Here is a 13,450-nt window from a genome sequence, read left to right on the forward strand (position 1 = left end):
AAGGCAGCATACGGGCAACAACAAGACACGTGGATGGGCTCCGACGTGGTCACGTGGAGGAGATCGTGTGTGCTTATATTGTCCCCAGGCTTTGGAAGCAAACTGTGTTCATATTGTTTAAACTTTTTTTTTGCGGATCATATTGTTTAAACTTGTTTGCTGCCCTCCGTTCCAAATTGTATGTCGTTTTAGATTTTCTAGATGCATAGTTTTTCTGTGCATATAGATACAGTATATGTCTAGATGCATAATAATATCTATAAATTTAGAAAAGTCCAAATTTTATATGAGCTTGGTTTTGAGATCTGACCAGCTGTATATTGACTGTGGTGGAGGTAGCTAGTACCAGTTCAGCATTGCTCCCTTGCAGGCTATGATTAGAGATTTGGCTAAGACCAAATCATTTCCTCCAGCAGACGCTACTGCAGCCTCGTAGCTCATCAGGAATTAGCAAGGGTCATTCTGCCCACTGAATTTTGGCAATGTGACCGTCTTGTAAGCTGTAGGCCGCGGAGCTGTTTGTAAGCCCAGGGATAATGGAGAGTTCTTGTCAATTGTTGTGTAGGTGTTTGTTATCGCTGGGGTGTTGTGTTCAACGAGGTTGGGGTTTGGGTGTGGGATAGGTGTGTCATTCATGGCATGTCCTAGAAGTGGTGGTTGTGGTGATGTGGTGTGCAGGTATTGCAGTTCGTCGAGCTCTTCTTGCAACTCTGCTAGATGTCTTTTTGCTTCGTTTAATTTTGCTAACTTGCTGGCTGCTAGTCCCTATGCTTGTAGCTCTTGAACTAATTTTTTTTCTTTTTTCAATGTTTCAAGCTATTTTAAGCACCAAGGCTAACTCCCTCTCTGTGTCTTCAAGTGGATCATTTTGTGTGTTTGCTTGTGGTTGTGCTTGGCTCGAGATCTCTGCCTCAGTTCTCTTTTTCTCGCTCCTTATTCTTAGGTTGGCTTCTATTCTTTTTAGTTTTTCTAGAGTGTACGTGTTGTCTTGCTCAACAGGGACGAGCTACCTTTCCTGCTCTCTCTCTTCCTCGGGAATCTTCTTCTTTTTCTATGGTGGCATCGTGGGTTGTTTTGTGGTTGAGACCACAGTGGTTGCCAATGTTGGGATGCAAGTCTCAAAGAGACTTGAGCTCAACAGATGGAATGGGAAAAACACTTGCGACCTCTTCTCTCCTTTAACAGCAGGGTAGGGCTCCCCTTTTATAGTGACTTGGAGGTCATTTTACATACCGTGAATATCCTTTCTCACCTACTCTATTCCTAGAATATGCCATACATAAAGGTCTTTGGGGTAACGTGTACAAATTGAACTCTCCTGCAGAGTCACGCATCTCACGCCTCCTTGTAATCACACTTCTCACATTTTTATGTAGTCATACTTCTCACACCTTTGAGACCTTAACCTCGAGGCTTCTTCTTTTCATCTAAGCCTTCAGTTTCGCAACCTTAGCTTCACGTTGAGGAGACTCCTTAGCCTCATGTCTTCAACCTCAACGCGTATATCTTAGTCCTGACCATGAGTAGAAAACATAACAAAAAACTCGATTAGCTTCGAGCGTTTGAGGGTAAGTCAATTCATATCTTAGCCATCAGCAAATAATCTTTAGCCTCGAAGTCGAAATGATAAAGAAGATGCGAGGTTAACATAGTTTACACGCTTGTTTAGAACCTGTGAGGTTATGTGAGTTTTGTCCATTGATCTTGATCTTGCGAGGTTGGCTAGTTTTTGCCGATAAACACCGTTCGAGGTTGATCGGTTTTTGAGCGATCCTCAACCCTAAATTTGGGTTCAGCCGTGGCTGCGGCGTCCTTGGCCTGCGCGTCGACGACCACATCGTCCTCCGCCTTCGGCTCCTCTGTGTCAGCAGCCGCTGAGTGGTGCTCCACCAGCACCAGCGCGAGCGCATAGGATCGTAGCTGCGAATAGTATTCATCCGGCGTGGGTGGTTCGTACGGTAAGCACTGAACACCATCAGGAATGCAAAATTCCGTATCAACTGCAACTAATGGGATGTTTGGATACCCCCTGCTAAACTTTAGCACCTATCACATCGGATGTTTGATACTAATTAGGAGTATTAAACATAGTCTATTTACAAAACTAATTGCATAGATGGAGTCTAATTCGTGAGACGAATCTATTAAGCCTAATTAGTCCATGATTTGACAATGTTGTGCTACAGTAACCATTTACTAATAATGGATTAATTAATTTTAATATATTCGTCTCGCGAATTAGACTCTGTATGTGCAATTAGTTTTGTAATTAGCTCATGTTTAGTCCTCATAATTCGCATGCGAACATCCGATGTGACCCTGCTAAAATTTAGCAACTCGTATCCAAACACACTTAAGTGGTTCCCGCTTCCAACCGATCTAAGAATGTCACCAATTTGAGAAAATGCTATCTCAGATGTTTCTTTCCATATCTCTAATATCTTCACCTTGTCTGAGTCAACATGCAGGCTCGGCGACAGCAATGGGAAACGATCCTTCGGCTCAAAGATTGAGGCGGCTCCAGGCCTGTGCGGCTGTGCCCACGTCCAGCCGCTCATGCCAAGAGCTTCGGAGAAGAAATGCTAGTCAGAACGGTGACTGCCTGACTCAAGCTGGCCCGGCCCGGCCGACGGCACGGAACACTGCGACCCGACCCAACAAAATAAGAACGGGACCGCGACCTTAATTGGCGGTGCCCGATCGATTCAGCACCCACGTGTCAGTAGCGCAAGTATGTACATGACTAACGATAATTCGAGACACTCAACTTGAATCAACCACTCAACGAATCTACCACTACTCCGTATAAGAAGCCGATGTATTCTCGAGACGAAATCAATGTCAGTGCTCACTATCTTCTCCAAAAAACGGAAGACTGGCAGTGCATCAGAGCCAGCGTGATGGGCATCACTGACGCGCTCCACTCGCAACGCCTCGCACACCTACAACATCCCGTCGTGCATCACCTCCTTCCGGCAGCGCTCCAGCTTGGTGAACACTCTCACGTTGTATGACCTTGGGAAGAGATCCTAGAACATGTTCAGGAAGCACGTACGGTCTCGAGGCAACGTCTCATCCCCGGTAAGCAGTCGGATAAAAAAATCGAAGTACGGATATCTATTGAAGAAGCAGTGGCGGACGCAAGATTTTAGAATAGGGTTTACATAATATTTGTATTTTGTTCCTAAATACATCTATCAACATTCATAATGAACTTCATAATTTTTGAAACCCGTAGCAAGGTAGGAAGCTCTCGATTAGTAACAAGGCGAGTCGTTTGACTATTTGATCTGAAAACCAAAAATTTGACTCCTGGTTGCTTACCCAAGTAAAATGTTTGAAAACATCCTTCTCCATATCAATGACGGAGTACTCCTCTAAATCTACCCATCACTCCAAATATCTGCCCTTTCGATACACTGCTCCACTGTCTTCAACAGTTGAGAAGGAGGAGACATCAATCACTACTCTACATGCATTGTTCTCATCGATCTTGAAATAGTAGCAGTGCAGAAATTAACACCACCTCTAACCCATCTGATTCATTTGTTGCAATTCCCGTAGCAATAATATTTAGTGCCAATCGCATATCAAAATCGGTCCACAAATCTGACAACATGTGCATTTTACAACTAATTGAATACCAAGCATGAGAGGAACAAGCAGTAAGATGCATAAGACAAGCTAGGATTTCAGCTTTACCCTTCGGGGATCTCCTCCGGCTGCATCTGCGGACACTAGGTTGGGCTGCGGACAGTGGCAAGCGGCTTGTGGACAAAGGAGAATGGGCGCCGGATGGGCGCCGGTGGAGGGCGCTCAGCCACGGGTCCCTGGAGGACGGCCGCGGTCTCCTGGGAATACCTATGCGCCAAGACTCCCACCGGCAGGGACGGATGGGTGGGGTCACAGGTGCTGGGAGGGATGGCATCACAGTTGTTGGGTTGGGTAGCGCCGCCAGGTGGGAGGGCGACGGGCGAGGCGAGGCGATGGGGGGAGGCCGACGGGTCGGGTGGATAAGAATGCCTGGGACTTGATTTTCTTTTGGTCCTCTAGCCAAGGGTAGCAAGGTCATTCCACGTTCGCGTTATGTGCTGAAAAGTGTCCAAAAAGAAGTTTTCAGTGAAAAAATATGACGGAGTGCGAGTTTTAGTATACGTCTGCATCTTTCAGTGGTATTTTACGGGGCCGATATCTTTCGGTGGTATTTTACAGAAGTTGCGATCTTTCGATGCTACAGAACTAATTTTCCCAATTACTTTCACAAGGAAGAAAATTCGTCTCGGCTTGGGGGAGCCCCGGAAATCCATCCTCCGAAAGAAAATATTCTGATGCTTGAGATTCATGCAAATTCCAACCAACATATGTGATCAAAGCTGAGGGAGAGAGCACCGTGAGCAGGCATGGCTTTGGGGTGGAGCTGGACACGAGTCAGCATTCAGTTTGCTCATTTGTATGAGTGGGATGCTGAGAATCTTTTCGAATTTAAAACTTTGATCTCATTTTTCTCTCAAACCGTGAATGTGTTTTGGATTCCGTTCAAACTATTGTGTTCCTGAGAATTAATGTAAGATAATGAGATCCAATATGACTTTATTTTATTATATTTTTTAAAATCAACATTTTAAATGAACTATCTCAATATTTTTTAAAAAAAAGTTTGTGAATGTAAAAAAATTTTGTACATGTAAAAAAATGTTGAGCAAAAATATTGGTGAATGTAAAAAAGTTAGAGAAAAATGTTGGTACATATATAAAATGTTGTTCAAGTCAAAAATGTTGGTGATAACTTTTTTAAAAAAATGTTGATGAACGTCAACAAATGTTGATAAATATCTAAAAATGTTAAAGAAAAATATTGTATATGGATTTAATATGGGTTTTAAAGATATGTGGCTTATCTACCTTCCGGTAGTTATATATGAGTCCCCGGGGAGCCCACTTGTGACCATAGGAAAATCCACGAGTTCTCGCAAGTCCAGTAGACTTCAGCATTTTGTGAATTGGACCAGGTAAAGAAGTCTAGTTCATTTCAAATCGAAAATATGTGAACACATCAATTTGACCAAATTAACGGGTCCGTGTGTTTACAAAGGAGTTAAACTACGTTCACAAAGGCCAGAAAATTCGCCTGGCTTTGCGGGAGCTCCGATTGATTGTGGCCACAGGAAACTTTTGCTTTGGAAAGGGGAAATTACGTAAACAAAAAATTGATGTCGAGTTGTTGCATGTCACGTTGCTGCTTGGACTGAAAACCTGTGCAGGTTCACATATACTCCTATACTACTTTCTGAAGGAAACATGGAGTAGATCACAGATGGCCCTGAGCCCACCCACGGTGGTGCTTCTCGTCGTCTTGCGTCGTCGACTTGCAAAATTCATTCATATGGAAGAACTTGTCAAATCCACCTCCAAATGATCATAGTTTGAAAACCATGAGAATATCCATCAAAATACCCGGCTACCAATTTCTACACAAGATATGAAGAAATGCATATTTGATCTGTTTAAGAGCAACTCCACAATTTCTCCCTGCGCATGCAGCAAAATCACCTTAAATAACAAATGACTCGAGAACAGAGATGAACTAGTAAACGTCTGAAAACTCCTCCAGAAACCACAGATGCAATTCTACAGTGATGATAATGCGACTATGATGTGATCACGCTTCGTACATCATTCCATATAATGTGAGAACATTTCGATTGAACTAACCTGATATGCTAAGATTTTTGTGTTGGATCAAGAACATGCCCCGCTAAGACGATGCCACCGGACTCTTCTTCCACCACGAAGAAGATGAATGGATGATCTGCAACGAAGTCGACAGATACCGACTGGCGCTTCGTCCGTTGCACCGTCGGCGACAGGCCTTCCTCACCCACCTCGAAAACCGCCTTGTGCAGGATGTCCGATAGGAACAGCGGCTCGTGCGATCCGTCGAGCTCTAACATGTCTGGCAGATCAGCGGCTCCTGTTGAGAACATCGTTTCGATCCCGAGATCCTGGTGGAGAGCATGCTTCAGGCTCGTGGTCGTGGAGCGAAGGATATCCTGAGCTTGGGCACCCGGAACTCGCCAACATTGACAGGCCACTCCGGTAGGTGCTCGTGGAGGAAGCTCGGGCTCGACGCCATCGTGTCGTGGAGGCTCCATAGACCGTCGTGCGCGTCCGGCAAGACTATATGTGTACATGGAGTGCCGTGGGAACTGGGGCATGGACATGTTCCTCGCCCACAAGAGGCCACCCTCGCGGCACGTCGCGCCGACGACGTGGAGGAGCTCGCTGAGGTTTCTGCCGCGGGCGCCGGCGGCCATCACGGAGAGCGAGGAGTAGATGGACAACGGCGAGAAGACGAGGTTTCCGGCACTGCACGCGCCATCTCTAGGGGACTTGGCGCCATGGGGTATTACAAGAACTTACCACTAGCTCTGCCACAGAGCCAGCAAAGTTCATATCGATTGTTTATTATTTATTGGAAAGTTAATTTAACCATCTTTCTTTTTACCGCATCATTACCAAGTAATAATGTTGATTGGCATAGCTGAAATTCTATGAAATGACATAGAACATAATTGCAATGATGTGGCTTACTTAATCTGTGACAAAAATACTAACATGTTAATAAATTGGTGCAGCTTGTAGTTCCATACTCGATTTTATCGGTGGGTAACAAATGAAGGCTGACTACTAGAGCTCAAAGGCACTGGGTGAGATGCTCTGCATCCTAAATTGGCCTTTATGGTTCTATAGGTTGGTGCAGGGTGTACAATACACGCAAAGAAAAATTCTATACATGCTCTGAATCCTAAATCTGGCCATGCTAAGAGTAGTGATGTGATCTCTATTTTTTTTACGTTATGCTTCTTTTCCAGATTGGCAATTAGATTTAGTTTTACATAGCTGTTAGCATGGTCATCATTCAGATTCAGCTATCCAAAGTTCCTATTCTAAATTAGCATGTTTAATTATTATTGGATAGCATAAAAAATGCCTCTAGATATATTTTGACATGTCTCCCACATTGGGCTCCTAAGTAGCTTATTTTCCTGAGTGTCTTTGTCTTTGTCACTCTAAAATTTATTGCCTTTTTTAATCAAGTTTCCACTTTTTGAAATCAGATACACTGCCAGTGAGTACTATGAATCTCCTCCAGAACACTTTGGACGCCAGATCCATCCGCACATATAACTTTAATAATCCTTCTCTAACCAGCCACACAGGTAATCAACAAGTACAACAACCGCACTGTATCCTTAATTGTAGTTATTACATCCATTACCGATACATAAGTTGATCTTAGCAACAATACGTCCAATGCCAATATGAATAAATCAACAAAGACTATTAACAGATTACACATTTAATGGCCCTTCTAGGGTTTAGGGCAATTGAACCCATCCAATCAGGTCAATATGGACAGAAATATACTTGAATAAGCTCATGAGAGACAACTGCCTTGTCACTCTTCAGTATCAAAACTAATTATCATCAATAATGGCCTTTCCGATCGTGAATCAAAATAATGGAGATTTATATAAAGGTAATCCCTTCAGTTCAAGATCTCTATTAATATTTTCATGCGCACTTTTCTTATTTCATTATGTGTGCTAACAAATCATCTTGTAAGCATGTTCCACCTTTTCGCAGTGAAGCAACCAACGCCACATCGACGAGCAGTTTGATGGCAAAGCTGATTCCTCCGTGCTTATCAACTCTATTGTTTCAATAATAACCTCTAAGATTGCCTTAGTTAATTATGTTACGAACTACTTCTTCTTGTCTCTATCTATAATGTATTATATGTTCCCATTCGAATTCAACTACCGTCAAACTAAGTAATTTTACAGATTATCTGAAACGATATTTTATATATTGTACTTGCCACCCTGTGCTTATCTAATATATTTTCATTACTTCCCTATGTTTCTACTATATCCCCTGCATGACACATCCAAATGCAACGGTGTACGCACGCATGGGCTTTCAATAATAATGACACCTTATAAGTCGTAAGCTGGAGATTCTAAAGAAGTAAGTAATTTAGTTGTTTTCGTGTGGTTTTCAGGAATTTCAATTATAAGTCATAAGGATTTTATCCCAACCCTCTACCCCATATGTGCCTTCAGGGATAATTGATGATCTTTGCTTTTCATTACTCTGGATTTCAGATCAAGTACTACTACTGAAGATAATGATGCTGCTTCGGAGCCAGCCATTGATTCTGCTGTGCGTTTGGATGTGCCCCAGGTTAAAGAAGTGACAAGAGATGATAAGGATTTGAGGATTGTGAGTCTTTGCTAAAGCAGTTTGATTTGATTATTATGTAGTGTCCATGAAAATGAATTGGCGCTATAATTGCAGGATGGTGTTGACAAGGAACTTGGAACAAATGGCCATGAGCTGGATCAGTGTGGTGTTGCAGTGGATGAGGTGAGCATTGCTTTCTCTTAATTTGTTTGCAGTTTGGTGCCCATATGTTACTGATGCAGTGGTCTGGCTTGCAGGATGATTTGAATTGCAAGGAGAAAGATCTCCATACCAAAGCTTCAGATGAGGTAGGAGATCCCCCCTTCTCCCCCAAACACACACACACACGCAAAATCCAATTCTGTTGCACTTTGCCCCTTTGCAGCAGCTATTTTGTCACATAGCATAGCAGTTAGACTCTTCAGCTATAAGCAGCACTTCTATTTTATTTTGCTACGTCAAGCAATTATAATCGCACTTATGGTAAAAAATGGTACTCAGTAAAGTTGTGCTACCCACACCACTGCTGCGCTCGTGACCTGTGTCATCCAAGCCGGGCGACATCCAGAAGAGGTTCAATTGATTGGAAGCAATTGAACCTGTAAACCAAATGCCATGCACAATTGTGCATCCATGGTTTTATTAATAAATAAATTACTATAAATGATGAAGTTAGCCATTGGCTTCACCTGATCTAGGAACATGACATGTAATTATTCTCATGGTTATTACCATTACATAACTCCAGATCACACTGAGTTAAATATCGTATATAATTGGTCGTTGAAGATTTGACTTTTGAATATCTAAGCATTACCAATTCTTGTTTACATGTCGATCCGGGGTCAATGTCAAATCCAGGGTGAATGTGAGCTTTGGTCCCAACGAGGATCGTATTCTCATGACTGGAATGCATATAGTGAATGATATCTACTGTAGCTGCTGCCAACGACTCCTTGGCTGGAGATATGTAAGTTAACGATTTGTCATTACTACTGTAGTTGCAAACTAATAATGTCATCTTATATTTGAAAAAATTACTGGAGATATAAAAAGCAAGAAAATTGGCACTATTATATTGGAACGATGTATGTTAGATTTCGTTACATTGACAGAGATAGGAATTCTAATAATGTCCTGGAAAATCATATGTGACTTCATGTTCCAATTGAACAATTGCTTGAATGTCCCAAAAGCTTCTTAAACAAGATACCTGTGAAGTATTTTCCCCTTGCATAAGACGTATTAGGCTCTGAGGCATGATTATAGGTATTTCTATTTCCTAGACCTTATTCTTGTGTTAAAATTATTTTTTACTTTACAAAATACAAACACAGTTATAAACGCCTTTGCTGAGAAACCATCAAGGGAAAATTGACTGAACTTTTTTATGCATGCTCTTTTCCGTTCTTCTCATATTGGAAGCTCGTAACCTGATGGTATCAGCTAGGGTGAATGATGAATAATTGCTGCATCTTCTCATCTTCTGTAGAAGGCCAATAGGTGAAGGTGCCTCTGTCAATTAACCTATGGTCTCATGATTAGTTAGGTTTTTCTTGAAATTGTAATAATGTCTATTGGGTTGTGATCTCCGCATTATTTATGAACACAAGAATCATGTGGTGCACAGCAGTATTCAGTGTCCAAGCTGTAGCTTAAACTTTGGATAATCAGATTATTACATGCAATGAGATTAATATGGCACGTGCTCCAGTCCTGAGCTCAATAGTTAAAGTACATTATATGTCTAACAACAGGTTATCCTCCACCATCATGTGATTATTATAATTTGTCATGTCAGGTGGATGCATCCACGCTCATCTATTGTGTTATCATCAATTTTTATCTGTTTTCACTATTCCCTACACAAAACAGAATGCAGCTACTCAATGTTCTGCTTCTGCGCGCGCCAATCACTAGTGCATATTCAAACGTGAAAGAAACAAACTGTTTCCGCTGATATGTAGATCATTCCATCAGAGACAGGTCGAGGCTCAAGCAAGACCAAGTAACCGTGCACCTTCAATCGGAGAACTTTATGTAGGCGACCTCAGAGCTGCGAGGGCTGTCGAAGAAGGCATGGAGCACGAGGCTCTCCCTAAACGCGAGGAATGTAGGATTGTCAGCCCCGAAATAGATTTCCTCGTGCATCCTCTCATACTTGACATCATACAACCTAGCCACATCGCAGTAGCGGTGTCCAATCGACATCACCATGGTCGGCACCACGCTGTCGCGGCTGCCACCGTAAAGAGTCGACAGCGGCACCTCCACACGGTAACGTAGCGTCCAGATCTCCGCCTTGTAGTCCTGCAAGGCCCAGATGGCCAGCGACGTCACGCCCTGCATGGCCGCCACGCTGAGCTCCCCGTCTAGCTCCAACAGCACCCTCGCCGTGTCACCGGTTCGCTCCGGCGGCCGAGACATTAGCCGGAACGTCTCGGAAGCCGTGTCGAACGCCAGCATCTTGCCGGCCGGTGCTGGTGCCGGTGCCGGCGGATTCGGGGTGCAAAGCGAGCCAGTGGAGGATCCCCCGATGAGCCACGGGGACGTCGTCGTACTTCGAGGCACCAGACGCGTGCGTAGGGAGAGGAGCTCGCCCGAGCCGACGAGGCAGGGTGCCGCCAGCGGAGAGGACGTAGTAGTGGCTGTTTCCGTTCCGGATCGAGCCCGTACCCTTGGATTCCTCTAGTCCTAAGCCATGGCACAGGAGGCGGTACTCGCCGGACGAGCCATGGAGGTAAAAACCGCACGCGATAGCGGTGAAACACGGCTCCGAAGCCAGCGCGGCTGCGCGGGCAGGTTGGTCCACTGCCTGATGATGGGATTGCAGACGATGAAGAGCCCACGGCGTTGGTTCAGCACGAGCAGCCCATCGAGGGAGTAGAGCACGTTGAACGAGTCGACCATCGGGGTCCCGTCCCTGTCTAGCTGCTTCCGGTACAGGAGGCGCGACCGAGGCGGCCGGGTCGCCGCCGGAGAGAGACACGGTGTTCGCTGCCCGGGTGCCGACGCTGAATAATGAGGAGAGGGTGATCATCCCGAGCGGGCGGCGGGCGGCGTGGTCGGCGAGGAAGGAGCGGTCGGTGGTGATGCGGCGCCAGCTCCTGCACACGGCGCGGCAGCGGAGCACGGACTTGGAGGGGAGGCGCACGAGGATCCCCACCAGGGCGTCGTCGCACAGCGCGTGGATGCCCCCTCCTTCACCCGACGTCAACGTCTCCTCTTCCATCTTTCTTCTGCGGGCGGCGACGGAGCCCCTGGACTGCAAAGAACTTGCTGCACCCGCACGCAGCGATACGATTATTCCCCGTATATAGATCAGCGCCTTGATCCCCGGCCAGGATACGGAATAGAATTGAAGCCCGGGTGATCCCTGACTCCGATCAGTTGACAAGTGAAATTCGGTTTGGCTCACGGCCGCCAGCCGCGTTTATTCAAGGAAGAAGGAAGCAGAAAATCTCTACTCCTAAAAAGACCAAAAGTAAGATAATTTTTTGGTACGTCGTTCCTCCGCTCGACATTTGTCCCGCACTAAACTAATTTGCCGCCGTCCGCTCTTGAAACGTCGGAATCTGAGCCCTCCCCCCCTCTCTCTCTCTCCGCGTCGGGGGTCCTTCCGCTCGGTCGTCCCGCGCTCCATGCGATTTGCGCCCTCCGATCGCTCCCGTCAGCCTCGCTTTCTTCTGCTTCGTCCATTCCTTTTCGCTCCTCGCCAATCACGCTCGGCTTTCCTTCCTCTTCCGCCTACCATCCTTCCCATACCCTACGCCGCCGCCTGCCCGCACTTACCCGCCCGATGTTGCCGCCTCCGATCTCGCCCCGTGCGCACCCACCTTTCCTTTCTCCTGATCTCCCCCCCCCCCCAGCCTATATCGAGCAATCCAAGCGGCGGCGGCGGCGCATCGGGGACAACCAGCGGCGGCGGCGCATCGGGGACAAGCGACGGCAATTCGCGTCGGGGCCAGCAGCAGCAGGGATCCCACACGGAGACTCTGCGGATCTTGGGCGGCGACATGGCCCGGCGGCGACCATCTCTCCACCGGCCCTGTTCCTGGCGCAGACTTCGTCTTCGGTACGGATCCCGCCGCCGCCTCCTCCTCCGACCTTCCTCTCCCTCCTCTACAAGGCGTCGATGCCCCTGCACTTCACGCCCTCCAAGGTGGCCCCGCTCCGCTGCTCGGCTACCCCGTGCTCAACCTCTCATCCCCGCCACAGACCCGGAGGTCTACAATACCCCCGACCTCGCGCTCCTCCTTACCAGGCTGCGTACACAGTTTTGCGGTCCGTCGTTCGGCCGTGGCTCGATGGCCCTCGCTCCGGCATTCCTCGGCCGTTGCTTCCAGGGTCCTCCGCGCGGAAGCCATGGATTTGGCACTTCCCTAATTTGCGGCGCACTAGGCTTCCTCCTCCGTCTGTTTTAGTCCTCCGCGCGGAACCTTTTGGCCCTTCCCTGCGCCCTCCCTGCGTTGCCACCCCTCGCCGCCGCCGCCGCCCCTACCTGCGTTGCCACCGCGCCGCCAGCTGCCGCCGCCCTGCGGATGAGTCCCTTTGGCCCCGCCCCTGCAGCCTCCCCTCGAAGGCCCTCGAGGCGCTCATCGAAGAATCGCTCATCCACCGGTATGTGCTCTAGCCCATCAGTCAAGGACTCGAGGTACAACCCCCACCCTCCATCACCAAGTCTGGAATCCCCTCGCTGCTTGTGGAAATTGCTGTATCAGTTTCTAATTTCAAACAATTATGCTGTGCATTTCAATTTCAATTCGTACAAAACAGCACCTTGCAATTCCAATGACGAATACCTGTGGTTTCCTATTTTATATCCAGTTTTTTCCCAGAATTGTTGGTGTTTTGGATTGCGAGTGCGTGGTCGCTGCCGGCACAATGTGCTTATCATCTGCCTTCTCCCTGTTCTTAGTAATATCCCTTAGCTTAGATGATTGACCCTGACGTGTTAAGAAGCTAGCTGAAGGTGTGTGCACTACCTCGCAACGCAGACGCTGATAAGCTATCAACAAGGTGCAGAGGAGCATGACAGTCCTCACAGGGCCATCATACAGCAGGCAGGCATAAACATCTTTTGATTCAGCTGGCATTGGCAACATCGGCATATAGGTCTGCTACGTCCTCGCATACCCGTTGGTGACAATGCGCCATTGGTCATGGCTCATGGTGCATCTGCAGCGAGCCAAGTATAATCGAG

The 13,450-nt window shown here is 46.6% G+C and overlaps 1 long non-coding RNA gene across 2 annotated transcripts; it reads left to right on the forward strand.

Moving 5' to 3' along the window:
- The first annotated feature begins 5,859 nt into the window (after positions 1 to 5,859).
- LOC101779694 lies at positions 5,860 to 9,960 on the forward strand. Of its 2 annotated transcripts, none has more exons than XR_214814.3 (8): positions 5,860 to 6,403; positions 6,636 to 6,707; positions 7,119 to 8,031; positions 8,169 to 8,286; positions 8,362 to 8,430; positions 8,505 to 8,555; positions 9,109 to 9,217; positions 9,673 to 9,960. It is a non-coding gene; the product is annotated as an uncharacterized LOC101779694 (long non-coding RNA). The 2 variants fall into 2 exon arrangements; XR_002676849.1 differs by having other exon boundaries at positions 9,694 to 9,960.
- Positions 9,961 to 13,450: the final 3,490 nt, after the last annotated feature.

This window comes from Setaria italica, chromosome III, assembly GCF_000263155.2.
Source record: "Setaria italica strain Yugu1 chromosome III, Setaria_italica_v2.0, whole genome shotgun sequence".
Classification (NCBI taxonomy): Eukaryota; Viridiplantae; Streptophyta; class Magnoliopsida; order Poales; family Poaceae; genus Setaria; species Setaria italica.